Source organism: Rhinatrema bivittatum, chromosome 12 (assembly GCF_901001135.1).
Source record: "Rhinatrema bivittatum chromosome 12, aRhiBiv1.1, whole genome shotgun sequence".
NCBI classification, from domain to species: domain Eukaryota; kingdom Metazoa; phylum Chordata; class Amphibia; order Gymnophiona; family Rhinatrematidae; genus Rhinatrema; species Rhinatrema bivittatum.
This window is the reverse complement of record NC_042626.1, coordinates 15,107,941-15,134,126: the sequence shown is the minus strand read 5'-3', so window position 1 is coordinate 15,134,126 and position 26,186 is coordinate 15,107,941. Positions and strand designations below refer to the sequence as shown.

The following is a 26,186-nucleotide window of genomic DNA, read 5'->3' as shown; positions in this document are numbered from 1 at the left end:
CCCCTAATACAAGTTAGTTAGGCCTAAGCATTCTCTTGTTTTGTCTTCTCTACCTCCGCTGAGAGACTGCTCTGTGCATCCACCACCCTCTCCACACCATTCATTTTCACTAATGTGCAGTCCCAAAATTTTCAGTTTGATTTATTTGGTTTCAGGGGGTTTCGTTTGTATTCGTTTATTGGGGAAGGGGGGGGGGGGAGTTCAGTTCAATTCATTTGCCAGACTGAAAAAAATATTCACAAAACAAAAAATACCTGAACTAATTTTTATAATAATGGGATTCTGTTTTGGTTTTTTTTTTTTATATCCTGTTTTTCACAGCCCTTCAAAGCGGATTACATTCAGGTACTGTAGGTATTTTCCTATCCCCAGAGGGCTCACAATCTAAGATTTTGTACCTGAGGCAATGGAGGATAAATTAACTTGCCCAAGGTCACAAGGAGCAACAGTGGGACTCGAACCCTGGTCTCCTGGGCTGCTCCTGCCAAGCTCCCAGTGCTGGAAAAATGCTGCTGAAGTGACTTTTCCTTTGAAAATCGGGACAAAGCACCCCCAGACCTGGCCCCTGGGTAGGTGGTTTTGAAGATTGCAGCCTAGGTAATGAATTGGGGGAAGAGGGGATGTGTTAGAAACACTCGGGATAGCTGACAGGCTTTCAAGTGAAGGACAGGAAGGTGTAAATTTCCATATGAAAGGAAATTCAAAGACAAGGGGTCGTGATCTGAAGTTGCAGGGAGGAAGATTCAGAGGAAATAGGAGAGGTTATGTCTTTACTGAGTGGGTGGTAGATGCTTGAACATCCTACTGGCAGAGTTAGTGAAAACCAGAACCATTTAATATGTATTAGCTAAGTCCCAATCTTAAATGAGATTTCATCACCAGTCGTACCTTCCACACTCCAACACGTCCAAACTTTACAGGTCACCTAATCCCGAGGCCTGCATTTTGGCTCAGGTACAAACCTGGACTGCAAATCCTCTGGGTACCCCCCCTCCGCCCCCCCCCAGTGCCTGAATGTAACTTGCCTTGCACTCCCGAGGAAAAGGCGAGAGCTGACTCTCTCAGTAACTAGATAAAAGTAAATAGGATTGGCCTCCAGGGACCGCGCCCCGCTCACTGCAAGGACGTTAATAAAAATAACAGCAAACTTTCGTGTACGGCGGAATATGCGGGGGGGGGGGGGGGGGGGGAACACGGAGATCAGGGCCCTGGTGGAGGAGGTACGTCAGAAAAAGGACAAGACCTCCCCCCCCCCCCCCCACACACACACACACACGTCCAATGTGCACCCCACTAGTGCAGCTCCCCCTTCCCCTCCTCTCTAAATAATTAAAGGGAAAATCAGGAGTGAAGTGCAATTGGGAGGAGCCACTCAGGACTGAAATTCTGGGCCCAACAGACTGCACACTCCCATGCAGGGATCACAGGCGAGCATACATGTAACATACAAACATACACGCAGAGCCACGGATGCCAAAGGGGCTGAAAATTGGGAGCAATCTCAGGACGTCCGCTTTTAGACGGTGGACACCAGGAATCGCCCCTTTAACTACCAGCAGAGGTGGCGACCACCACCAAAGCCAGGACAGAAGTCATGCACACACGGGACAGAGGCAGAGGATGGCAGCGACAAGGGCCAGAACGGGAGATGACCGCGGATCGAATAGGGTTCATGGAGACACAGGAGGCAGGAACTGGTTAGACTGGGTGAAGCGAGACCTGCTCTGTTTACTCCCAGGCTGCAGTGCGGTGCCACTAATGGGCCACTTCAGATTAATCCTTATTGTGAAAGTCCATTTCCTTAATGTCTCAGTATTTCAAGCTGCCTGAAAAGGGTGAGCGCCTGAATGAAACAGTATGAGGGGAAGTAGAGGCCATGAAAAAAAGTTTCTGTTACGGACATTGTTGGTTGATCATCGCTGGCTTCCTCTTCTTACAATTGTCAGTTGTGTGACCGCTGGCCTCCTCATTGTGCTGTATTTCAAAAGCCCTAGCCCACAGGCAAAACTCAGGCCCTGTCTAAGCAAGCAAATGCATCCGCCCTCATTGTTTCCCCTCGCCGGGCTATGCAACCACCGACTGAAAGGCGGCCTTGAGGTCTAAAACGACATCTGTCTCACCGGAAAGCAAGGAAAGGACAACTCCAGAGGAGGCCGAAAAGGTGAGTGGGGAGCTGGAGCTGCAACATCCGATCCCGCCCGGCCAGGTTTGCACGCGTAGCTATGGGGGTAATACAGTCCGGCTCCGTCCCGCTCTGATTTCATGGGCTTCCTCATCTTTGTGAAAGCAAAAGGAGAATAATTAAGGGTGTTGGTTTTCTGAAAGGGAATATCGGGCCAGGCCCCTGGTTCTTCTCTCGTCATCCTGGCACGAAGGACGAGATGGGACGGGCTTGCTTTGTTAAAGACATTCCAGCAGAGATCCCCGCCGCCCCCCTGACTGGATAGCACTATATCATGTAGCACTATAGGCCCTTCCCAAGAGGCAATAAACTATAGAAACATTCTTTATAACATTTGTGGCACTGAATGGCAGGAACTGTCTCTTAGAGGACTGCGTACAATAGCCAAGCCATGGCGCCAGCCCCCAACTATCCCACTTCCGTTCCAGCTGACACTAAGTCAGAAGGGGCAGGCAGAGCTGGTCCTGGTTTTGCGGCAGTACATGTAGGAGCCTGAAGGCCCTCTGGAAAGCAGGACTGCTAATGCCCACTTATTCTGAGGACGTGAAGCCATCTAATCCTACCCTTGTACGAGGCGGCAGACCTCCTTTTAGGTAACCATCAGACTGACTGTGTTCCCACTTCCCTCCCCACTTCAGATGGCAGTCAGCGACTCTCAGAGTCCACTTTGAATCTCGCTGGGTCATTTGCGTGTCACATCGATTAAACGGGACAGCCGCCGGAAGAAGAGGGCAAGGAGCTGCTGAATGATGCTGCTGTCCTGCACCATTCCCTGGGGGACCTCACCTCACCTCACCCAATTATCCCAAAGCCCCTTCCGGAAAGTCACAGCGCCAGATGCTTTCCAGATGCTCCACCTGCTGCAGGACAAGATTTCGTAACCCTCTCCACCTGCTATGCTTTGGGTGTTTTATTCAGGAAAGTTTCTAAGTGCAAATTGTTGATTAAAAGTTCTAGGGTTTGAAAATCCTGCCATGCTGCCCGATCCCGAGATAGCTGGATGAATGCTTAACCGGCTGAAAAGATATCCGGCTGGCTCGGGGGCAGGGCATGGATGTTCCAGGGCCGAGCCATCTGTCCGAGTAAGTTTGCCAGATAACACAGCCGAATAACCTTAGGACTGCTGCCCATGCTGCTGAATATCCCTGCCAAGGAAGCTGGGAAACTCTGCTAGCCAAGCCAGTGGCTGAATGCAGACCTCCTAATTGTGCCCTGCCTGGAGGATTGTTTTTGGAAGGGTGAGTGGCCAATCAAAAAGTGAGATAAATAAATAGTCTGCTTTTTCTGGACAACCGCAATGAATATGCATGAAAGCAATTTGCAAGTGTCCTGCCTGTTCGTTACCCGGTGTGCTGGGAGCCAGGCCGGTTAGGCAGGCTTCCAGGACTGGGCGAGAAAGGAAGGCTGGATGTGACCGCTACAGGGCTCAGGCATGGGGTGCGGTCCATCCCCAGCCGAGGCTCAGCTCACCCAGCCCCATTTTCACCTCTGGCACCAGCCCCTCATCTAACTGCAGGCTTTCACAGAGGTCAACGTATGGTGACCCCCACCACCCTGCTTCCTCCCCTTCCAGCCCCCCCCCCCCAACACACTTTTATCAGAGTTTCTGAGGAAGCTCTGCATGTCCTTTCTTAACTCACCTTTCACACCTATTAAATGAAAGTTTGCAGGCGCAAAACGTTCAGCAGCCAGAAGATTGATTTAAAAAAAATAAAACGTATCTTAAAGACAGAAATGGTGCGGGAGACGCGGCCCGACCCAGAGAGACTTAAGAAACTCTGAAAGAAAGACGAAAAAGGGTGTGAGGGAAGCCATCACGTATCCAGCAGGCTTGCATACAGTGCCAGGAGGCAGGCCAAGGGGAGGCGGCTTCCTTATTCAGAGGGTGGTAGATGCTCGGAATGAGCCGCCAGCCGAGGTGGTGGAGCCCGGTAACTCAGGCTCACCTGGGAAAGGATGGAGGGAGATGGCTGGAGATCTTGCAATGACACGGGGGGGGGGACAGAAGGGAAGCTTCACCTCAGCCAGGCGGTGCCCCCAGAATACTGATCCTAAAGAAAAAGCAGAGATGTGCTGGAAGAGCGGGAAAAAGGGAAGAATTAAGAATGGCAGGAGCAAGAGAGAAGAGCAGAGCTGAAGTTATATTCCCTGCAAGGTTAGGCTCCTTGATTCACGGGGCAGCGCAGCCACCTGCCTGCCCCTGCTTGCACAGCCTACCTGGGACTGAGAAGGGAAAGGAAGCAAGCCAGCCAAATAAAAAAAGGCAATGAACAAAACAAGAGCAGAAACTGTGCCTGGGCTAGGCTGGATTTGGCAGAAGCCGCTGGCCATTGTTCACACAAAGCCAAACCTCACAGGCTCCCCCTTATTATTATTATTTTTTTTTTTTTTAAACAGGAAACATGAAAGAAAAGCAGAGTCCCAGAACAGCCCTTCACATGGGTGCTTATGTGCTAAAGCCCAGAGATTTGCAGACTAATCTCAGCGCTGGGGAAGTGGAGCCAGCTGCAGGGCCCGGAATAAGGTTGCGAGCTTGCACCTTCAAAAGGAACTGCCTTGCCTGTTTTTTTTTCGGTTCCAGTGCATCCTCTTTTGGTCTTATTCCTGGGTCTCCTTCCTTTTTTTAAAAACTAAAAGTCATGCACCTTTTTATTACGGCTGCAAGCTTTATTTGATCATTATTTGCTCAAACTTTCTGTGTATCAATGTGCTGCTTGCATAGGAGGGTGGAGGAGATTTCTGAGGACGATTAGTACAGTGATGCCCTCTGATGAACTTAGACCAGGGTTTCCCAAACCCTGGTAATCCAAAGGCCAGTCAAGTTTTCAGGATATCCACAATGAATATGCATGAGATACATTTCTAAACACTACATCTCCAAAGCATGCAGTGGGCTCACCAGGAGTGGAGAAGTAACCTTGCGGTTAGAGCAGGGAGCTGAGAAGCCAGGGTTCAAATCCCACTCCTCCCCCCAGACACTGCTTGTGACTTTGAACAAATCACTTAATTTTCCATTCCTCAGATACAAATTCAGGGCCTGGCTCTTCTCCCACTCTGTGTCACTGAGAAAAATGCTTAGAAAATTAGGCCATTAGATTAGGAGCCCTCTGGGGCAGGGACCTTCCTGATTTGTAACTTGCCTTGAGCTCAGATTTGGAAAGGCAAATAATTTAAATCCAGACCCTGACAGAACAGAAGTCCATGCCTATGAAGGAGGAGCTTTTGAAAATTGTAAGCATCAGTATTTCCCCAGGAAATAAATACAATTTAGAACAAAAAATGAAGACGCCAATAGATTTCATTTGTTTTAACCAATAACTAAATTATCTAAAAAAGAAAAAAAAAATCCTCTTTACCAAGGGAGTAAAACCAGGACTGGATCAGCTGGACCCTTAAGGCACAGAGCTGCAGGGTCACCCTACCCAGGATCAGCTTGCTTTGCTTGTCCTGTTCCTCCCCCACCCCAGGTTTTGTTTTGTTTACATCCCAAGTTATTCTGGGGTTATAGTTGCGTATTCTCAGTATGAGGAGCGGGGCTGAACTGGGAGTTCTGAATGAGGAAAGACCTGGGACCCTGCCAGGTGCACTCATCCCATGATCCACTGATGCACAGCTGCGTCTGTCTTCTCATCCCACGTGAAAGAGACTTTTTTTTGGAGGGAGGTATAGTAAGGTCATGGTTTGCTGGCTATTGCTGATATAACAGTTACACGATAAAGCAGAATAGGTCTTCTTTAGGGATGTACAGGGAAACATTTCTGGTTCAGTTCAGGCTGTTTCCAGCTAAATTTTGTATAGGATTTCTTTTTTTTTTTTTTGTTTTAACGTTTTTCAGATCATTCATGTTGACAAATAATGCGTGCTATTTGCCAAAATGAATGATCCAAAAATTTTCAGAGATTTTCAGTTGAGTTGATGTTTTGATTTGGTTGCGATGAACCAAATCAAAAATAGACTCATTCGTCATGTTTCTCAGGTTCGGATCATCCGAATGCACATCCCTGTTCTTTACATGAGCATTAGTAAAAGATGCTTGGTTGATTTAGAATTAAAAAAAAAAAAAAAACCTCTCAGTGGTTTTTAAGAGCTTCTGTTTTCAAATATCCAGAATGGTAGAGGGGCAAAGAGAGAAAATGAGTGCAAACATCCTGCAGGGGTTCAAGCCTGTATGGCTGACAGCTGGGAAAGAGCCTTAGCTGGAGCAGCCTAGAAGGGAATAACTGAGCAGACTGGATGCCAGGTCACAGCTCTGACTTTGTCCAATGTCCTTTCCTCTATCCAGCTTAAAAAAAAAAAATAAGGCTCTGGTTACTGCAGGTTCTCCACCCTGTTTAACCCCTTCCTTTCCGAACCGGACAGCCTCTGACCCTTCCCCGCCCCCTCTTCGAAGCCCCAGGACTTAGACGCATCCCGGGGCTTTACGCGCGTTGCCGGTCCTTTCTAAAATAGGCCCGGCGCGTGTAACCCCACCTACGCTCGTAGGCTTTTTAAAATCCGGCCCTCTGTGCGCCCAGTGGGGCCACCACCTCCACGGGGGAGCATTTCTCAGAATGACCTTATGATCTGGATACCAAAAGGGATGTGCGTCGCCCAGCAGGCCTGATATAGGTGGGATATAAGAATCTTTATATAAATAAAGCGTAAATGATCAGATTCTTCAAAACGAAGATAAAAAGGACCCAGTACAGACATGGGTTTCCTCGCTCGTTACCAGACACAATCCTGCTGTCGTCCCACCGCTCTGCTAACACATCAGCCCCTTTCCTGTCCTCCCCTCCACGCCACTCTGGTAAGGTGAGCTATGAACCATTCGTATGTTCAGGCAACATCATCCTTCCCCTCAGGACCGGCGCTAGGCTAAGCGGTGCCCTATGTGAAAACTGAAATTGGCACCCACCTCCTCCATCATGTCAGCAGCTCTGGCACTGCACTCCCTCCTTCAGCTGCGGCGGTGGCTCAGTCTACCCTGAGTATCCCCCCCCCCTGCCCAATTCTGCCACCAGAGAGAGCGCGTAACGTATTGCTGCGCTTAGACGTGGAGCCATCGGCTCTGTGCGGGTGACATTCAGTTTTATGTGCCTATTCAAGGCTCAGCTGAAAGCACCTCGGTTCTGAAGACCCTGAAAGCCTGGCTGTATAAAAACAAGTTATCGCTGAATGTGTCAAAAACTGAAATCTTGTACCTGAGCCAGATTCCCTGATCCCAAATTACCCAAGTTTTGGGGGCTGGATGACCAACAAATTCCCATAGTAACAGAAGCCAGAAACGTAGGATTTATTATGGACACTACTTTGTCACCGAAACCTCAAATTTCTAAAGTTATCAAAGCCTCATATTTTAACTTACACTTGCTCTGGATGTCAGGCAGATTTAAGAACAACTATACAGTCTATTGTACTGTCTCCTCTTGACTATTGCAACTCCTTATATTTGGGACTTCCACAAAAATCACTGAGAGCTCTGCAATTGGTACAAAATTCAGCAGCCAGGGGTATTACAGGGGCATATTACCCCAACTTTGATCAGTTTACATTTTTTACCAATTAAATGGAGGGTCATTTTTAAAGCTATTCTGCTCGTGTTTAAGGGCGTCACCAACAAGCTCGCCCCTCCCATTTTCAATGCAGCATTAAAATTGTATCAACCCCTCTCGCTGTCTAAGATCGTCAAGTCAACATCTACTGACTGTTCCCTCTCCTAAAATAATTCATCTCCATGAGACCAGGGAAAAGCTTTTCTATGTTCAGGGCCCGCTTAATCTAAAGGAGGAAATATTACTATCCTAAAAACCTGGAGTTTATTGACAAGCCTAAATGCCATCCAGGTATGCCCACACCTGGGGCCCAATGTATGAACATTCCTCCCACAGACACTCAATCACAAAACCTTTTACTGCATCTGGCCCATAGAGAGGAGACTACCGTTGTAATATTGTAGGGGATTTGGTTTATTGTATTCACTGGGAAAATAATGAATTAAATTTGATTTAATCCATCAAACTGCTGAAATGGGGCATAAACCCCATTCCCGCAAAGTAAACTTTTATCCCCCAGCACAGCCTCTACTATGAAACTGTACACTTAGGCCAGATTTGTGTTACTGCTGCAGAATGCATAGAATAAATTAATTATATCATCCTGCTCCCCCTCCACTCCTTCAGCCGGCTTATGAGCCAGTCAGTTTGCTCGTAGCCCTGCAGATGTGTCCAGCTGTTTCTCACCCTTTTTCTGGTTATGGCAGTAGACTGCAGCCTCACTCTCCCTGCATTAGTAGCTGAAAAATCTCTCAACCCTTCCACCCTGAGCCGGCTCCAGTGTTTCCTGCTGCCACGGGCATTGGACAAACTAACAGGGTCAGCTGTGCTGATCGCAGAATGATGAATCCCCCTGTAGACTAGTAAAACCCTCGGCAGAGTCACGCGGGGGCCAGTGCCCTGCTCTCATACTGAGGGACCCTTTGTCCCTATGGCCTGGTATGGTGCTGCAAATCGGGTCAAGACATCATGTTAACATTTTGTGACAGCTTTGCTGATCTATAGGGAAGGTATCTTGTTTAGCGGAAGGCTAGGTTGGTGAGGAAGAGGGACCCAAGCAGATGGTACCAGCAGCAGGGGATGGGATAATGAGTTCTTTTTAACCTGCATCATTCAGCACTGTTGCTTAGGGATGGGCATTCATTTGACAAATGAGCCCATTTTTAATTAATTTCAAACAAACCAAAAACAACTATAAAACACAAGAATTTTTGTTTTTTTTTGTTTTCAGCAAATAAACTCTGGGAAAAAAAAAAGTAAAAACCCTGAAAAAAATCCACACAAACAAACAGAAGAAACAGAAACAACAATAACAACAACAACAAAACGGAGTGTACACATCCATACTGTTAATGAGAAATCTTCTGTCCTGGGCAAGATGCCCAGCAGGAGCCTACGCGAGCAAATCTTGGGGTGAAGATGGGCACAAATGCAAAAAAGTTCAGTTTGGCACAGGAACATTTGTTCCCACTCATTATTGCAAGGCCCAAGCTTTCTGAAACTCCAAAAAAGCAAGTTTGCGATGGGAGCTGTGTTGGCACTCATGATGAGACATAATGGATGCAAAAATTGTGTTCAGTGTGCGATTATCCGATCATAAACTCAAAATTCATCCCTCCAAATCTGAGGCCTTATGGATAAGTACCACGGCTTCTACCCCTCCTCCATCTTTTCTACCTACTCTGGCAGGCACTCCTGTTTCCTTAAAGATGTTGCTATTAGTTTGGGCGTTGAACCATAGACAATTTAGAATCAAGTTTATCATATTTCTTGTATAGTTCAAATATCTTTTTTTTTCTGAGATATATTTGCCATTCACTGCTTTACTGTCATGATCTGGTATATTCTCTCATTACTTCCAGAACTGACTATAGCAATTCCCTGCTCCAGGGTTTACCAGTATCTCACATCCAACGGCTTAAAGTGCTTCAGACCACTGAGCTAAAGTAATCTATAGCAGACCTTCAAAAACTCTACGTTGGCTCCCTGTGATCTGTCGCATTAGATTTCAAATTCTCTGTCTGACGTTTCGTGCACTTCACTCCGGTGTTCCTATTTACCTGGCCAGGTTGTTAATGAACAGACAGACAATGAAATGCTACAAGAAATTAGGGAAGCTAACACAATCAGCAGCGCAGTAATAATGGGTGCTTTCAGTTACTCCAGTATTGACGACGCCGGTAAACTTGAGCGTCGGCTGTCAAACTCGCTGACAGCCACCGCTTCTGTCAATAAGGAGGCGCTAGGGACGCGCTAGTCTCCCTAGCGCCTCCTTATTACCGTGGGCCCTCATTTAAATACTTGATCGTGCGCCCAGGAGAGTGGCCTGGGCATGCGTCGGGAGAGCGGGTGCTCGCCTCGGAGCGCCGGCTCTCCCACAGTTTTTACTGTATCAGCCCGATAGTTTGTTACCAGCGTGTATACTGCTCATCCTTTCCATCCTATTATCTGCAGAGAAATGTTACAACTTCCCCCCCTATCGGCCCATATAAACATGCAGATCCAATCCAAAACATGTAATTTAACCTGTACAATTTACAACCAAACTATGTTTATAACGAATAAGATAACTATGTCAACAAGCATATGAATTTTGAACACTCTGTTAAACACTGAAACTTTGTAAACCGTTGTGATGGCAAAACCGAACGACGGTATATAAAACTCGATAAATAAATAAATACATACATACCCATGCCAGAAAATGATATTCAAAAGGTGATGATTCAGAGGAACTGAAACCAATCTCAGTGAACCCGGTTTGTCAATTTGTCCTAGCGCAAATTGACAAACCAAAGAGTAGCAAATCACCTGAACCAGATGGTATACATCCCAGAGTGCTGAAAGAATTGAGAAATTAAATTGTGGAGCTACTATTAGTAATTTGTAAATTATCATTAAAATCTGGAGGGCTGCCAATATAACACCAATTTTTAAAAAGGGATCAAGGGGTAATCCAGGAAACTACAAACCAGTGAATCTGATGTGTGTGACATGTAAAATGATAGAAACTATCATGAAAACAAAATTGCTGAACATATAGATAGGCTTAGTTGGAACAAAACCAACATGGATTTAGTCAAGGGAAGTCTTGCCTCACCAATCTGCTACATTTTTTTGAGGGCGTAAATAAATGTGGATAAAGGTGAGCCAGTTGATATAATTGATATCTGGATTTCCAGAAAGCATTTGACAAAGTCCCTCGTGAGAGAACTTCTTATGAAATTAAAAAGACATGGGATAGGGGGCAGTGTCCTATTGTGGATTGTGAGCTGGTTAAAAGATAGAAAACAGAGAGTAGGGTTAATTAGTACATTTTCCCAATGGAGAAAGGTGAATAGTGGAGTGCCCTGGGGATCTGTTCTGAGACCACTAATGTATTTATAAATGACCTGGAAATGGGAACAACAAGTAAGGTATTCAAATTTGTTAAATCACAAGAGGACTGTGAGAAATTGCAAGATGACCTTGCAAAACTGGGAGACTGGGCATGCAAATGGACAAGCACAAAGTGATGCACAGGGAAGAGTAACCCAAATGCACAATTCAAGAGTCCACATTAGGAGTAACCACTCAGGAAAAGGATCTAGGTGTCATCATTGACAATACGTTGAAATCTTCTGCTCATTGTGCAGCAGCAGCAGCCAAGAAAGCAAATAGGATGCTAGGGATTATTAGGAAAGGAATGGAGAGGGGGGCGCTGTTGAGCGGCGAATGGAGGCAGACGCGTGAGTGCAGAGCTCCGTCCCCTATCGCACGAAAACCCTCTAAAAATAGGCGTTTTTCTTGCTTAAAAGTGCCAGTATTTCCACCTCGCATTGTTTGGGTTATCAGTGAAGCCCTGCTATGGCCACAAAACGTAAGACTACAGATCTTAAGCAATTCGCTTATGATAAAGCGGCACCGATGCCGGGCCTGGAGGGCCGCGAGGACGCCGAGCTTGCGACCGCTGATACGGAGCCTTCAGATGGGGAGGCGGACGGCGATACCTCATTTCCATCGCAGACAACATCGGAGCTACTTACTAAAACTGATGCCCGATCCTGGTTCATTGAGTTACGCGCTGATATGAAGAAGTTCCGCAATGAGATGATGGCAGCGGTCGCGGACTTAAAAGAAGAAGTCGCCTCACTCGGCAACAGGGTAGACGACATCGATGTGAGAGTGGAAGGCCACAGCGAAACACTAAACCAAATGTCCTCACAGCATGCACACATAACCACGGAACTGTCCTCTATATCGGAGAAGCTTGAGAACTTAGAAAACCGTAGTCGTCGATGTAACCTCCGAATTCGAGGAGTGCCGGACACACAGGAGTATGTGGACGCCACGGCTGTGGCGCAGCGCATATGTGCTCACGTTCTTAATAATTCGAGCGAAGGCCCCACAGCTAATACTACGCTGCCGGAGGGGATAAAATTGGAACGGGCCCATCGGGCGTTGGGCCCCCGTAAGGAGCAGCGGGCCAGGGACCTTGTTATCTGTTTTCACAGTTATCAACAGAAAACACTGGTCTATGAAGCTGCGAGACAGGCGAAGGAGGTGCACTGGGAGAATCACCCACTAGCAATTTTCCAGGACTTAGCCCCTCTCACGCTGAAGAAGCGTTATGATTTTCGCGAAGTGACTTCTAATCTTAGGGAATGCTCGATTCGTTACCGCTGGACTTACCCTTTTGGCCTACAATTCCAACATCAAGGGATCACACATCGGGTGCGGACGCTGGAGGAAGCGGCTGAGGCCTTCAAACAAGCACAACTCCCTACGCAATTTCAAGTTCCCAAAATGGCGGCGGCTACCGTGCAGATGGACCCGGCACCAAGATGGCAACGAGCCACCCAGGGGGGTCGTCGACTACGGCGTCAGCAGCACCCCTCTTCGCAAGCATCTTCCGACAAGGGCTGAGGGACGATATGCAGACCTGATGGGGTTTTGAATAATCATGGGTTTTGTCTCACCGTTCTGTGAGTTTTACTATTACTCAGCGCTTACACTGACTGTGTGAGGACAAGTGTGACTTTGGTTTGTTTTCCAGCTGCCTTACTGTTTTAGCCTAGTAAAGGTGACATTTATTTTTCGAGAGGGTTTTCTCATTTCTTTTTTTTTTCTTGTATATTCTATATGATTCACATGGGGGGCGGTGGTCGGCGTACTTTTGCTGGCTGCTTCGGTTCGGATGCGAAAGCTCCCAGAAGTTGGGGTTTTCCGCAGGTTATTGGCGGAAATACATAGGAAATTTGGGGATAGCAACGTTCTATGGTTTTGGTTGATGTCTGGGTCCTTTTTGAACCTTCCCTGTGGCAGGGTTGGTCTTTGTACTGGGGAAATAGGGGGTCATGGGCTGTATGCTGTTACTTCCTTCCTTATCATTAAGTGATGACATCGCGTATTATATCCCTTAATGTCAAGGGCCTTAATACACCCCGTAAAAGACAGCTTCTAAGGAGGGAGTTGCTTTCTCAGCATGCTGCGATTGCCTTCATACAGGAGACGCACGTTCGTAGACACCATACGCGTCTTTTAGCGACTCCCTCTTATGACAGAGCCTATTGGGCGGCGAGTACTAAGCTCTCCCGTTATACGGGGGTTGGTATCCTCATTTCTAATAATTTTATTTTTGATCTCCTTTATAGTAAATGTGATCCCTCTGGTAGATACGTGCTTCTCAAAATACGGGTGGGCACTAGTGTCTATACCCTTCTGAATGCCTATTCCCCTAATGCCAATCAAGACCAGTTTCTGGAGGACCTTGATGGGTTGTTATCTACTCATGGGGAGGGTACCCTAATTGTTGGCGGGGATTTTAACTTAACAATAGACCCCAAGTTAGATAGCTCCTCGCAAATCATATCAGCCCAAGGGGTGCGCCATGTTTGGCGACAGTTCCTGGATAAATGGGGATTGGTGGACATCTGGCGGCAGAGATACCCGCACTCCCGCTCTTATACCTTTTTCTCTGCTCCGCACAACTCATATACTCGCATAGACTATCTGTTTGTCGCCTCCCACTTTCAAAACTCTGTTGTGCGGACTGATATAGAGCCTCTGACCTGGTCGGATCATGCTCCTATTTGGATAGAGGCCCTTTTTGATAACTCCGACAGAGGTTTCCGACCATGGCGACTCAATGACACCCTGCTGAAAGATAATGAGTTTAAAAATCATATTTCCCAGCAACTGCAGGAATATTTTTTGAATAACCAGGATGTAGGAGTCTCCCCTTCTGCAGTGTGGGACTGTTCCAAAGCTTTTGTCAGAGGTCTTTTTATTGCCAGATCAGCTTATTGTAATAAAGAGCGTGAGCGGGAGCGGGTGTCGCTGGTAGCTGAGATAGCTAGTCTTACCAAGCAACATATGAAGCACGGGTCCAATGCTGTGTATCAGAAGCTGCTGCGGGCGAAGGACCGTCTCCGGTCCTTAGATGATGCGGCTGTCAGTCATCACCTGCTGCGCTTAAAGCAACGGTTTTTTGAAGGTGGGAACAAAGCCGGGAAATATCTGGCCAACAAACTAAGGGTGGCACGGACCCAGACGCTAATTGCCAAGGTCCGTACTGGTAATGGGGCTTTGGTAACGGCCTCTGAGGACATTCGGTGTGCTTTTACGGATTTTTATGCTCGCTTGTATACGAGTGATACGGCAATATCAGAGGCAGATATACAGACATACTTAACCCAGCACGACTTGCCCACTCTGACTAAGGACCAACAGAACTTGCTAGATCGACCCATCACACCTATAGAGGTTCAAGCAGCCATTAAAGTTCTAAAGCCGGGTAAAGCCCCAGGCTTGGATGGACTTACGGGCGTGTATTTTCGTAGTTTTGCCACTCATTTAGCGGGGCCCTTAACAGATTTTTTTAATTCCTTACGTGACTCAGGTCGGATAGATAGCCACGCCAATATAGCGGGGATATCGGTTCTTGTCAAACCTGGTAGGGACCCGTCTCTCTGCGGGTCTTACCGACCTATTTCCCTTATTAATGTTGACTTAAAGATTTTCGCCCGTGTTCTTGCTGCTCGCCTCAATGGCGTGCTGACCTCGCTGGTTCATCCCGACCAGGTGGGGTTCGTGCCGGGCAGATTGGCGGCAGACAATGTCCGACGTATTGTGGACATAGTGGACTTAGCCCAACATATTGGCTCACCAGCGGTATTATTGTCACTCGACGCTGAAAAAGCGTTCGATCTTGTCCATTGGCCCTTTTTGTTTAACACTCTGGCTCGCATGTCCTTTGGTCCATACTTTATACAGTGGATTTCTAAATTGTACCAGCAACCACAGGCACGCGTAAAGGCTAATGGTGGTTATGGGGCTCCTTTCGCGATTGGGCGAGGCACCAGGCAGGGGTGCCCGCTGTCCCCGTTGTTATTCGCCTTATTCTTAGAACCATTTGCCACACGGGTACGGGGGGCACAGGATATACTGGGCATTCGGAGGGGCGAGCACCATTTTAAAATCTCATTGTTTGCGGACGATGTTATGCTTACCTTAACAGACCCGCTGGTGTCTCTGGAGGGGATCATGCGAGAGCTACAAGCCTTTACGGGGGTCTCGGGTCTCAAGGTTAATTATGAGAAATCTGAAATCCTGAATCTCAATCTATCCCCTTCTACGGTGCAGCTGTTGCAGGCCGAATACCCTTTCCGGTGGTCAGTCGATGCAGTTAAATACTTGGGGGTACGTATTGGAACGCATTCCCAACAGTTATTTCATTTGAATTATGTTCCACTAATACAGACCATCAAAAACAATTTACATAACTGGTCGCGGGATACTTATTCCTGGCTGGGGCGCATAGCCATAATTAAAATGAATATACTGCCCAGATTATTATATTTTTTCACCACTATACCCATTTATCTTCCCACATCCACCCTCACATCTTGGCAGCAATTAATTTTTGGATTCATTTGGCGCAGGAGGCCTCCCCGTGTTGCTAGAACTACTTTATACCTTCCTAAAAACAGAGGGGGTCTAAGTGTCCCTAACCTGGTTTGGTACTTTGCTGCGGCGCAGCTTCGGGCCCTTGTAGTGTTACATGGGGTTCAGACCCCTCCTCGGTGGGTGGTGCTAGAGCAAGCCCTGATTGGTTCGTTATCTATCTCGGCTTTGCCATGGCAGCCGTGCTCCACGTGGGGTTTGCTTTCCTATTTTCCCCTGGCCTTACACACCACCTTGAAGGTATGGTCCCAATGGAAGCTCTGTTTAGTGGGTAAGGGTAATCTCACATTGCTGACTCATTTATTCACGGACTATGTTCTACCTCCTGCGACCTTTACTACTGCTTCCCGGGGATGGTGTTCGGCGGGCATAGTCAAGATAGCTCATGTGGTGGCGCAAGGGAAATTACTGACAGCGGAGGAACTGGGTACACGATATCGTTTACCAGTTGTTGATTTCTTACTGTATGCTAAACTTTCTTATTTGATGCGACGGGCGCTTAGGACGGGCACAGCCCGGCTTTCTAGTTCATTGTTTGAGTCCTATTGCCTTAATTCTACCATGTTGAAGGGTATTATCTCAAAAATTTATGCTCTACTTAACAGTAGGCAAAAGGGACCCTTCACACAGCAGGCAGCTTGGACGGCTGATTTTGGCCGGACACTGTCGGATGAGGAATGGGACACTATATTCCTCCATGCTTCTAAATGCTCCATCTCTGCTGGGTTGCAGGAAAACTGCCACAAAATGATATATAGATGGCATTACACACCTGACCGTTTACACCGGTTTGCCCCTTCTGTATCAAACCTCTGCTGGAGGGGATGTGGGATGTTGGGCACCTACTTTCACGTATGGTGGCAATGCCCACAGATTCGTGGATTTTGGGTATCCCTGGGAGTTTGGATAACAGAGGATCTTAAGATGGCTGCCCGCTTAGAACCTTGGCATGCCTTATTGACATTACCTATTGAGGAGTTGGATAAGTTTCAAAGTCGGTTAGTACAACAGGTTTGTGTTGCAGCGCGCTCGGAGATAGCTAAGCTTTGGAAGCAGCAGAACCCACCTAGCTTGGCACAAGTGCAGGCGCGCCTGCACACCTATTACCAATTGGGTCGCCTCACGGCCGTACACTATGACAGCCTAGGAGCCTTCCAGAAAACGTGGGCCCCTTATGATAGGTGGTTGGGTACCCTTACCTCACTAAGCTCTTGTCAAGGGGTTACCTAATCCTTTTCTCTTTTGCCTCGGCGATGTTAAAGTTTGCTGACTCATGCTCTTTGACCTATTGTTTTCCCTTTACTGCTTGCAGAGGATGTTTCACGGACCCATTCTCATCTTTTTCATCTGTATCATATGTTTATCTTTATCCTTTTATTGTTGTTGTACCAACGTTGCTGGGGGGGGGGTGGTGGGTAGGGAATGCGCTCTGTAATCTGAATAGTACATTTTGTAACTAGTTTAGTGCATATTATGATGAAAAACAGACTTAGACGGTTTTATGTACATGCGCTTTTCGTTTGTTCTTCTCTTGTTTTACGTAATGTATACATTCACCTGTTTGAGTCAATAAAAATTTTGAAATATAAAAAAAAAGGAAAGGAATGGAGAATAAAACAGAGAGTATCATAATGCTGCCTCTGTATCGCTCCGTGGTGTGACCTCATCTTGAGTATTGTGTACAGTTCTGATCACCACATCTCAAGAAAGATATAGCAGAATTAGAAGAGGTACAGAGAAGGGCAACCAAAATTATAAAAAGGATGGAACAACTCCCCTATGAAGAAAGGCTAAAATGGTTAGGATTCTTCAGCTTGGGTAAACATGAATGGGTGTTTATTCTTTCAAAAAGTACAAAGACCAGGGGACATGCAATGAAGTTATTAAATGATACATTTAAAACTATTAAAAGAGAACAATTTTTACTCAATACATAATTAAGCTCTGGAATTTGTTGCCAGAGGATGTGGTGAAAGCTTTTAGTGTAGTTGCGTTTAAAAAAGGTTTGGACAAGTTCCTGGAGGAAAAGTCCATAAATCAATCTTAAGGTAGAGGTTCAGAAATTCACCGCTTTTTGTTGGGATAAACAGCTTGGAATCTATCTACTCCTTGTGATCTGGATTGACCACTGCTGGAAAGAGGATACTGGGCTTGAGGGACCTTAGTTCTGACCCAGTACGGCAAGTCTTATGTTCCTATGTATGTATACTTCATCTCAGAAAGTGTTTTTTACAAATCCCTTCTCCGGTTCTCAACATACTTATTTATTTATTTTTAGTTTTTCTATACCGGCATTCGCGATGAGAATCGCATCATGCCGGTTTACAATTAACAATAGGTGCAGGAACACAAAATAATAATATTTAAATGATAATAATAAACATTAACAGGTGCTGATAAAACGATTGCAGTTACAATAAAACAAGGGAATTACCCAACTTGGAACAGAGAAAAAGGGGCTAGGAATTTAAACATAGAGAACAAGAATGCCAATTAATAAGGTACGGCTTTTGCAACGTTGAAGAAATTACCCTGTTGAGGTAGAGTTACTAATTATCATGTTAAAGAAGGTTCTAAGCGTTAGTTAATGGAGAAATTAAGGTTCAGTTGGAGTCTGGAAAAGCTTTCATAAATAACCACGTTTTGAGTCTTTTCCTAAATGTAGGAAGGCAGGGTTCTTGTCGCAAGTCTGGTGGAATGGAGTTCCATAGAGTCGGTCCAGCGGTGGAGAAAGCCCTGTCTCTGGCGGTTATGTGCGGAGTTGTTTTGGTGTGAGGTACTTGTAGGGATTCTCTGTAAGATTCTCTGATGGGTCTGGCGGATGTATATTTTCTGAATGGAATTTGAAGGTTAAGTGGAGAGTATTGATGGATGGCTTTGTAGATGGTGGTTATGGACTTATATATGATTCTGTAGTGGATTGGCAGCCAATGTAGGTCTTTGAGGATTGGAGATATGTGGTCTCTTCTCCGTGTGTTTGTTAATATTCTCGCTGCCGTGTTTTGAACCATCTGCAGGGGTTTAGTGTGGGATGACGGGAGACCTAGTAGAATAGAGTTGCAATAATCTAATTTAGTGAAGATTATAGATAGGATTTCAAGTGGAAGACTTGAGACAAGCAACGAGTCTTCCACTTACCAGGCACCTTTTCTATAGAATGCCCTTCCCTTAGATGTCTGCGCCAAAACAAACTATTTGAAATTTAGAAAGGCTGTAAAATCATGGCTATTTGTCCAGGCATATAATTAAGATTCAAATTTTGTCTACAACAGGCTTTACCATCGTTTATCTGGCCTTTTGTTGTTTGTTTTAATTTGTTTGTATTTGGCTTTTTAGGAAGATGATTTGTTTTTATTCTGTTTTTGATTGATTTTGTTTATTATTTATGTCTTTTTATTGTAAACTGCTTGGATAACTCTGTTTTACAACCCAGATAAATAAATAAATACATGTGAAGTTCTTATTGTAAACTGCCTAGAATTTGAGATAGCGTGGTTTATAGATCCATAGGCAGGATACAAATATTTAAAATAAAGAAATCAATCCTTTTACAACCCCAACTACCAGACACATAAAATGTCAGGAGGCTCTGCCCTAAGAGGGTGAAGGGCAGTGGGTTTGAAATTTTGAGTCATGCAGATGGTGAAGTGGACCCTTTTAGGAGCAGAGGAACAGAAAACATTTCCCCAACTGGTCAGGGAGGGCATCGCCTCGCCTCCCCTCCCTGTACCTCGTCCCCCTATTTTTCCATTAGACATAAATACAGGTTCCAAACAAAGTCGCACCACTCACTGGCTTAAAAGCCTCCATTTTATTCTTTCTGGATTTTCCGGCCAGCAACTGCGTACATTTTTGTAATTGGTAAAACAGAAGGTACTGACTAATCAGAGCTCATGGGATCCACAGTCAGAGTAAAACATTCACTATAAAGGAAGCCATCTGATTTCCCTAAGGTTTGCAATGTCCTACCCTCCCAATCCACACTTGAAAAGAATTAAGATCCTTCAATCCACCAAGTTTCTCTCTCTCTGTGTGTGGGAAATGGAGTTCAAATCTCTGTTACCTCCTGAGGCCCCTATTCCTGCCAGTTCCTCAGGGGAAGGAATATCCTGCTCTCCCATCCTTGGCCTTAAGGCTTTCCCCCCATAGGGTCCACTCCTCACCAAAACAAGCCCAGGGCCCCCACCAGTCCCCGTCTGGCTACTCCAGACCTTTACATCCTAGAGGTCTCTTTCTTCCCAAGCTCCAACCTATTTGACCCAGTATTATACCTTCCCACCAATCATGCCAAACTCACCCAAACCCCTTAGCCTCAGCTGTATTAACAGGTTCCCAAAACCACTGTCCATTGATCCAACATCACACCAAATGCCACCCAGTGCTCTCTCAGCAATGCTGCAGCTTCAAACAAACCATTCACACAGTTTATATAATGCTTTGAACAATGACATATCTTGTATTACTAAACTAGTACAAGGCACAATTGGGGATGTCCCCCCACAGCTTAAATTAGTAACAAATAAAGTCAATAAATGGCCAGCCCTCTGGACAGCAGATGACATGGGTCAGATTTACTCTTCTTCCACCTCAATCCAACTCCTTGTCTTCCTTTGAGGTCCACTCCATTTTACTATTTGCCCCACTAGCTCTCCGGGTAGCTATTTATTGACCCCTGATAAATCCCCCCTTCTCCTTTCTCACTGGCTTTCCTTCTTTCCCTTTTCTTATTCTTGGGGACTTTAACTTCCACACTGATGCCGCCTCTAACGTATGCCACAAAACTCATTGCCTTAACCCCTCCCTTTGACCTCCATCGTCCCTCCACACTAGCAAGGCCTTTGCATTGTCACAGTCCTTTCTTCCAACTGCTATCTCTCAGACTTCTCCAGTTCGATTCTTCCCCTCTCAGAACATCACCTGATAACTCTCACATGAGAGGTGGAATATAAAGCAAACAAATAAACAAATCACCCTCCCCCAGACACCACCAACACCTTCAGGAATCTCCAGGCTATCAACCCTTCTATCCATTCCACCACCGTCTCGTCTCTCCTCCACTACATTGTCTGAGTCAGCTGATGACTTCTTACAATACTCAACTCTCCCTTACTTTAGGCTTTGCTCTTACCCCTCCCTTTGTGGCGCACCAAACCCTAGCCTCGGCTCACCCCGAGAATTTGCTCACTCGTTCCTGGGCCCGCTCTGCCGAACGTCTCTGGCTAAAATCCCACGCCAACTTTATACATTTCAAATTAATTCTGGCCTCTCTCCAGTCTGTACTGCACTTGCCAAGCAAGACTGCTATGTCCATCTGACAAACTCTATTGCCTCCCACCCTCGCTGTCTCTTTGCCACAATTCAATTCCCTCCTCAAATTGCCTTCGCCTCCCTTTTCACTCTTTGCCCAGACGATGGCTGACTGCTTCCATGACAAAGTTCAAAAAATTAATCTTGGGTTCTCAACCAAGTCACCTCTACCTCCCTCTCCTCCACTTCATTCTTCTCCCCTTCCTCTGGCCCCTGCTATCCTCTCCTCCTTTTCTGAAATGACAGTAGAGAAAACTGCCCATCTTCTCTTCCCTTCACTCCCTACGTCTTCCTCTGACTCCATTCCCACCCAGCTCCTCAGCTCTATTTCCCCTGCATTCATCCCGTCCAACTGTCAGATTCAAATAACTTTATTGGCAGGACAATTTTACATGCGTTGCCAAACTAACGATTAAAATATGAGGGTAGGAAAGGAAGGGAAAATTACAAGCTAGAAATAAATCAAGAAAAGGTACAGGTTACAGAAAATACAGCATTTCTCAGGTTTTTGTACTGGTCCATACTGTCCCTGGTCAGGTTGCCACATATTTTGCTGTCACATCCTCAGTTTATCATTTTCCATGGCAGCTGCTCCTGTTGCCTTCAAACAGGATCTGATCACACCTCGCAAAAAAAACCCCTCACTAGATCCTACTTGCGCTGCTAACTCTTGTCCCATCTCCTTCCTTCCTGCTGCATCCAAACTACTCGAACGTGCAAGTCACCTCTGCTGTCTTGAAGGCTTTCCTCTGCATTGCACAGAAACAGTCCTTTTCCAAAGTCTCCACTGACCCGTTCATATCTGTACTTAATCCTTAGCCTCTTTGATCTATCTGCTGATCACAGCTTACTCCTTGATACTCTGTTGGATTTCGGGACAACGTCCCATTGCACTTTCAGCATGTTCTACGATAGATCCTCCTCTACCAACCTCAGGATTCTGTCCCGGGCCCTCCTCTCTTCTCTCTCCATGCTAATTCCCTTGGTATGCTGATCTCCTCCCATGGTATTTCAGTATCATCTTTATGCTAATGATTCCCAGATCTACCTCTCCCCCCCCCAGAGATGTCTTCAGTAATGCAGTCCCACATCTCAGCCTGCTTGTCTGACATTGCTGCTTGGATGTCCCACTGCCACTTTAAGTTCAACATGGCCAGGGCCGGTCGCTCCAGTCACGTGGTCTGCCGTGCGTGGCCGTGATGGAGCCGCGCTCGGCAGACCACGTGATGCGTCCTGGGCCGGCCTGGGAGGCGAATCTCCGGGCCGGTCTTCCTCGGGAATCCGCCGCTGAACATGGCCAAAATAGAGCTCCTTATCTTTCCTCCTTTCTCTGTTTCTGTGGATCACACTGGCATCCTTCCAATCCCGCCAGCCCATAAGCTTGGGGGTCACATTCAACCGCTCTCTCCTTCTCTACACATATCCAAAACACAGCTAAAGTGCGTGATTTCCTTCTCTATAAAGTCACCAAAATCCATCCCTTCCTTTCTGAACACAGTAACAGAAGCCTTATCCACTCTCTCATCACTTCCCCTACTGCAACCTGCTGCTCTCAGCTCTCTCCATTGCAATCTATCAAAAATCCAGCTGCGCAACTTATCTTTCACCCAAGTCGCTGCTCCCATATAGCCCCTCCCTGTCCGTTGCTGCATACAGCTCAAGCTGCTCTTGCTCACCCAGAAGATCCTTCACTCTCTGAAGATAAGGCAGGGCCCCCATGTACGGGAGCCTGGGTGCCACCGGCTGGGGGTTTCAGCACAACCATTCAAATGGGGGCCATCTTTTCTGGGTGACTTCACACTCATCTGAAATATCCTGCACAACACTGTGCAGACAGAATTATTAATGAACACGACTTCTTGTGCATGGGAATCTGTGCACGGACAAAAGCAATAGAATATGCTCTGTGCCGAGCTAAATATTAGTCTGGTGGCCACTCTATCATCCTGAGCAGGAGGGGAACAGCAATGAGCCAGAAGGGAAATCAGCGGGCAAAGAACCCACAAACTCGTTTTGCTGGCAGAGGTTTGAAGGAGCCTGGCTTTTGCTCCAAAACTTTAAATTTCCTGGAATAGCTGGAAGGGAAGACACTGAAAGAAATCATGCAAGTGCCATGGGGCTTTTAACCCGATTCTGCATACGGTAAGAGAATGGCAGAAGCATGACAGAGAAGAAAGCATTAGCGATAGGGAGTTAGAAACCCAAGTCCTCCAGCCCTCCCCCTCCCCCTCCCAGCAGACAGCACGGTGTCTCGGTGGAGCCAGAAGACATGGTGGCAGGGCGGCCTCTGCTCCCTGCTCCCATGGGTGGTCTCCGCACATCAGCAGAGAGCCTTTTGTCTGCTGTCGCAAACTGGGGCTGGACGGAGATTTCCTGTCTCCAGATGTGACTGATGCCTCGCTCACACCACAGCTGCACTGCAGGCACAATGGCACCAAGTTAAATGCCCCCCCCCCCCCCCCCCAACATCCAAAAAAAGGGACAGCAAGCCTTGCAAAAGCTGACTGAAGTGGGAACATTTCTCATAAGGACAGTTAAAACGGGATCATAAAAAAAAAAAAAATTGGCAAAAAAACAGATTTCAAGAGCTCATCTTAATAACTACCAATGTTTCAGAAAAGAAATATATACGCAGGGGATGGTCCTTCAAAGGCCAGGGCGACTTCCTATTCTCAGTCACGCTGGCACCCTTAGCTCTGGATCCCAGTTAGTATTTCTTTTTCTCTCTCAAGCTGAACAGAAAAGTTCTGCTCTTTTGTCAAGAGCTTCTTACAACTTCCGTCTTATAAACCCCGCGCCTTTGCACTGAATATTAACAAACTATTCAAATGCGCCGACCGTTGCCCCGGTTTATTCACCCCCATGGCTCAGGAGCCCCTCAGGCTGCAGGATCCCAAACTAATGGACGCAGGGGAAAAAGCTGTACTCGCCTAACCCCAGCCACCTGAGCATCCACCGACGTTGTACTTCTCCCCGAAATTAACAGACAACGTCATTGAAACTTAAGCGGACAAGTCTGAGGGTCAGAATTTCTGACCGATAGAATCTTAGTCTTTTCCACGTTTAATTTTAATCCATTCTCTATCTTCCAAGTTGTAGCTTTAGTTAAACAATAAACTCCAGGTTTCAGCTGACTGTGAGGCTATTTTACCAAGGTTTTTCTCCCACTCTGTGAGGAAAGAAAACGTTTAGTGCATCAATGTGCAATGGCAGCAGAACCTGAATGTCTGCGAATAGGTGCACCTTCCATCCAAGGCTACTCATGATGGTTCCCAAGAGGTGAAGGGATGCATTAAAAAGGACTAGAGACAATGGGAACACTGCTAGAACACCCCAGGATATATTTTGGACTATTTCCATAGAAACATCTCCATTATAACAACCTGGGAGCGATCAGAAAGAAATTATACAAACCAATAAACCAACATCCCTTGCATTCCCCACCCCTTCAGCTGACCCGAAGGAACAATATGATCAATCACATTGAATGTGGTTGATAGGTCACACCCAATCCTCCCAGGTCCAGCATCAGCCTTGTGCCATCGGTTAAAGACGTCAATACCGTCTCCGGCCTAAAAGAGGAATGGAAGCTTGACTGTGCTGGATCTGAACACTCGCTACCTTCCAGAAAGTCATGCAACTGAACACCAACAGAGGCTGCAATCTTGTTAGCTGTGAAAGGTAGGTTCAAAGTAGGGCGATAGGTTTTGCAACATGTGGCATTTGTAGACAGTTTTTTTTCCAAGAGAAGCTTAACATTAGCCTGCTTGAGTGACACTGGGACCTGTGCCGTGGATAAAGGAGCATTGATGATCGAGTTATGCCATGGCGATACCACATCAGCAAGCACGGTCTTTAGATCAATTTGCCTATACCCAAGTGGGAAACCAAGCGTTTTACCTGTATTACATCTATTGTATCAAATTGTTCCAAACCCCTACTGGTCTGGCTTGAGATGGCGGGGGACTAGCTGTCCTCCGAGAATTCTGAAACCACCACTGAATCATCTCTAGGAGAGACCAAATGTACCTTAGTTGGACTTACCAAAGTGGATGTGTAAAGTTAACTGAATTACAAATATTAAAAAGCAAGACTGCCAAGTCATTATAATCCGATTTGGTTCCTGAAATTACATTCAAGGGCGGGAGGGACCTCCAATGAGGTATTTCCAGTTCCTTTGTAGAGTTACTAGCATTAAGAATGCAAGAAGTGATGTCATCTTTACTCCATTTTTTCAGTTATATTTCTAGCCTTCTTACAATGTAATTACTATCTAAAACATCCTCTTTTGTCCCTACTTTAACCTGCTGTTGTTAGTATAGAAAATGTAATTAAATTGATGATTGGACCATGCCTGGTTTTCTAACTGCCAACCCAGTGAGGTCTGAGGCTGCTTCTGTAGATTACATTGAGATGGGTGTTTGGAAAACCAGGTATGCACTGACATCACATGAAGACGGGCAACAATGTTATCAAAGCAAGCAGGGCTGGATTTTGAGCAAATGGCGCCCTGGGTGAAAAGCACCACCTATCCAAACTGATGGTGCTCGCCACGCTGAGCCTCTCCTCGGCGGCATGGTGTCCACTGTGACCCCTGGGCCTCTCTTTGGTTGCAGTGGGATGGGGGCCACCATGGCCAGGCAGCTGCAGAATGGGTGATGCTGGCAGTGCCCAGGTCGCCACCCAGCCCAAAATCCAACTCTGAAAGCAGGTTAGCCAGATAGCTTCAGGTCATCAGAGGCAGCATGGGCCGGTCCTGTTTGTTAGCCCTTAGCATCAATGGTAGGGCTTCCCAAGCCTATCCCGGTGACTCCCACAGCTGGTCAAGTTTTGAAGACGGGCACAATGAATGTGTGTGAGATAAATTTGCCTCTACTGAAATTCCACCGCAATGCATACGAATATATTTCACGCGTACTTCCTGTGGATAACCTGAAAACCTGATAGGCTGTGGGGGTCGCCAGGACAGGTTTTGGAAGCCCTAATTTATAGACTTGCAGCTCTGGCAGAGACGGGTACCACACTGGAAGGTAAAATCTTGACTGGCTCTGTCATTCCCTTATGGGACGGAGCTCTCTGGTCACCTTGTCCTTAGCTGTAAGGGATCTTAATTAGGAATGTGGAGGACAGGACAGGACAGGAGGCTGGGCCATCTCAGCTGTCCGTTGAACTGATTTTAAACAGGATGATGCTGGGCCTAGGGACTGAAACAGGATCCC

General features: G+C 46.5%; 1 protein-coding gene across 5 annotated transcripts in view; it reads right to left on the bottom strand.

The window, feature by feature from the left end:
• Positions 1 to 26,186, bottom strand: part of LGR6 (leucine rich repeat containing G protein-coupled receptor 6) — a 168,737-nt gene that overhangs the window by 109,848 nt on the left and 32,703 nt on the right. For 2 of the 5 annotated variants that reach the window (XM_029572349.1, XM_029572350.1), the window contains exon 1: positions 3,823 to 4,045. The exons of the other annotated variants lie outside the window; for them this stretch is intronic. The gene's annotated coding sequence lies outside the window, so the exon portion shown is untranslated. Of the gene's footprint in view, positions 1 to 3,822; positions 4,046 to 26,186 lie in introns of those variants that run through there. 5 annotated transcript variants of the gene reach the window in all.